The sequence below is a fragment of the Myotis nattereri genome, assembly GCF_964212035.1.
Source record: "Myotis nattereri genome assembly, chromosome: X".
Taxonomy (NCBI): domain Eukaryota; kingdom Metazoa; phylum Chordata; class Mammalia; order Chiroptera; family Vespertilionidae; genus Myotis; species Myotis nattereri.
Window position 1 is genome coordinate 110497643 of NC_138078.1, and position 3592 is coordinate 110501234.

The 3592-nt window shown below is 41.4% G+C and overlaps 1 pseudogene across 1 annotated transcript; it reads right to left on the minus strand.

Annotated features, from left to right (window-relative positions):
- Positions 1-1355: 1355 nt before the first annotated feature.
- LOC308511280 (ubiquitin-conjugating enzyme E2 C-like) lies at positions 1356-1924 on the minus strand (annotated as a pseudogene). Its single transcript has one exon. The product of its transcript is annotated as a ubiquitin-conjugating enzyme E2 C-like (transcript).
- Between the last annotated feature and the right edge of the window lie 1668 nt (positions 1925-3592).

Here is a 3592-nt window from a genome sequence, read left to right on the forward strand (position 1 = left end):
TTATGAAAAATTCTAAACATGTACAAGAGTACAAAGGATGCCCTAACCAGTTTGGCTCAGTGGATAGAACCTCAGCCTGTGGACTGAAGGGTCCCAAGTTCAATTCCAGTCAAGGGCATGTACCTTTGTTGCTGACACATACCCAATAGGGAGTGTGCAGGAGGCAGCTGATTGATGTTTCTCTCTCATCGATGTTTATGACTCTCTATCCCTCTCACTTTCTCTCTGTAAGAAAATCAATAAAAATATATATTGAAAAAAAGAGTACAAAGATAGTATCATAAATACCTTATACTTAACCTAACTTCAAGAGTTATCAACGTATGGTCAATTTTATTTCCTATATACCCCCATACACACCCTCCCTACCTTGGATTACTTTAAAGCAAATCCTAGACATCATATTTCATTCATAAATTCTTCAATGTGCATATCTAAGAGATGAAGACTTTTTCTCTGTATTCACAATATCATTATCACACCCAAGAAAGATAGACAGTAGTAAATTCCAAAATGTTACCTAACATCCATTTGGTATTCAATTTCTTCAACGAGTTCATAAATGTGTGGTTTCTTTCCATTGCTTGCTTTGAATTGGGACCCAAAGAAGGTCCAGGTGTAACATCGAATTGATTGTCTTACATGTCTTGACCTATAGCAATTTCTTTCTCTTAAAGATCACTAAAATGTGTAGCCTGAATACAGAGTTATAGATGCCACCTTAAATTTTGAGGGGCAACCATCTATACAGGAAACCTGGTGGGGAGAATGACAGAAAAGTTTACTTGTGGAGAGTCTTGAGAGGAGAATACAAACTTAAAACAAGCATAAAATGTATATCCATATATTTCGTTTTAGTCACAACTCCAATACTAAACATCTGTGCTTTTCTCCCTCAGAAGGGTCATTTCGAGACGCATTGGTGTGACTGAAGCTGGACTGCAGGTCAGTAAACCTGAAAAAAGCCTTTGGGGGGGAGCCATCCTAAAACCTGTTTCAGGACCTGGACACCTTTGTGGCAGATAATCTCACGTGGTCTGTTTTGTTGTGTTTTATGTTGGCAAATAAGTTTAGCCCTCGGGAATCTTTGTGGAGGGAAATGGGATATGTAAACTCCAGCTTACGGTTATTTCCCGTTACGAGTGAGAAAACAATTTCTTTTCTTTTAATTCAAAATGTATTTCTCTAATATATTCATCACAGGGGCTCAACCAGAGAGTTAATTTAAAAAACAGACACAAAAAAATGTGACACCACAGCTGCAGATAGAGTCCAATACAGAAATCAAGGCAAGGAGAGACCATCCAAGGAAAAAGTAAAAAGGCAGCACGAGGAGACAGGCTGGGCAGCCCAGCTCAGGGCTCTTGGCTGGAGACCTGCTCTGCGTAGTTTTCCTGTAGGTACTTCTTGAAGGCTGTGGGTTTTGCCAGAGCTCTGCAGCACATGTGTTCAATGCACTATCGATGTTGGGTTCTCTAGCAGGCTCTGGGTGGAGAGCAGGATGGTCCTGGCGTCATACAGGGCAGACCACTTGTCCTTGAGGATGTCCAGGCAGATGTTACCCTGGGTGTCTACGTTGGGGTGGTACAGGGCGAGAGGAATTTCACCGTGGGTGTGTTGTTCGGGTAGCCACTGGGGAACTCTAGGGAGAGTTTATACCTCAAGTCTTGGTATAGTGCCAGCTGCTCCATGGATGGTCCCCACCCATTTGAAAAGGTTGATTCAGGGAAGGCAGAAATTCCTTTGTCGCCAGATGTCATGAGGGTCATCAGCTCCTGCTGTAACCGCTTGCCCACTTGGTCCAGGTGGCGCCCCCTCTGGATTCGGCTCCTTTACCAGCTGCGGTGACGCTGGGGCAGCTGGGTTGTGGTTTTGGGAGGCCATCGGGGCAGTGCTGGCAGAGACGTGAACTCAGAGAACACGCCTGTAACCGCCGAGAACACAGTTTCTTAAAGGAAAACTAGAGAATGAACTGTCTTGCCCAGTCTGGGTAAAAGATTAAATATATATTGTTTACAAACATATAGTTCATTATGTCTATAACCATGTACATATATGGTTACTGTGGAGAGAGGAAATTATTCCCTTCCCTTCTTAGTTCTTCTGGTTAGTCTAAGAAGTGCAGTGAGGCAAGACACATTAACAAGAGAAAAAGAATTTAATACGTATTTATGGTGTTCTCACAGAAAAGGGACTTAAGGAAATGTCCCAAGCAGGTGGCTTATATACTTTGCAGACAAAGAAACAATATATCTGTGAGGAATGGATAAAACAAAGAGACTAAGGTGTTGGTGCTTAATCAGTGAAGAATCTAAGCAGAGTTTGGTTTAGGGAATAAATTAGTAAAGAATTAATGAGACTTATTTGTATAGGCCTCTGGGTCCTGAATTCCCTATCGTTGGCGATGAGGATGTGTAACTCCCGGTGCAGAGAGAAGAAACTCAGAGGGTTCTTCTCAAGCGTTTTCTCAAGTAACTTTTATTAAAAACAACCAGTATGCCACATGGGCATATTTAGGGGCAGCCTGCCTGGAGCCCCATCAGTACTTTCAATACAGTGCAACTCCTAGCACAGGTATCCTTTAAGGAGCACTTCAATGAGGAGTCACATGGGGGTTCAGCCTGAATTTGGAAGAATTCAGATTATGACACAGAGGAGCAGCTTATAAGAGGGTCAAATGGCACCAAATTATTTAAAGCCAAGCTCAAGCTCTTAGCTAAATCAAGACATTTATATCATTGGGATGATGGAGTAACTTATCCAGGGAACATTCTATATCGGCGAAGTTCAACCTGTGTGCCACAACAAATTTTAAAACCTGCAGTATCTGACTGTTTAGTCCAGGACACTGACCTGTTTTCACTTACATTGTCATATACAAAACTGACACATGTGCTGCAGAGCTCTGGCAAAACCCCACAGCCTTCAAGAAGTACCTACAGGAAAACTACGCAGAGCAGGTCTCCAGCCAAGAGCCCTGAGCTGGGCTGCCCAGCCTGTCTCCTTGTGCTGCCTTTTTACTTTTTCCTTGGATCGTCTGTCCTTGCCTTGATTTCTGTGTAGGACTCTATCTGAAGCTGTGGTGTCACATTTGTTTTGTGTCTGTTTTTTAAATTAAGTCTCTAGTTGAGCCCCTGTGATGAATGTATTAAATATTGTATTTAATGGCCAATACAATAGCTGTACAGTGTGAATGAATAAAAATTAAACCTATTTTTGTCTGATTGGCAAAACATACAATATATTTTGTGGCATTCCACAGAACTTTAGTATTTACTTTGTGCACCATGAGATAAAATGTTTGAAAATCACAACTTTATATGAACCACTTATGTTTAATTAAGCTGAGACTGGTAGGGGAAGATAGCTTTCCCGAGTCTCCTCATTTTGTTTTTTCCTGAGTCTCCTCATTTTGTTTTTAAGTGTTTGGTAAGGCTCTGTAAAGAGTGCAAACCCATATTGAAAATGTTGACGTATCAATCTGAAAACTTTACTAAGAATAATCACATGCTGAGAATGGTGGGGGATGTTTACTAGCTTTGGAATGCTGTGTGCAGAATGAAACAAATGAGCTGAAAGTAATATGAATTGA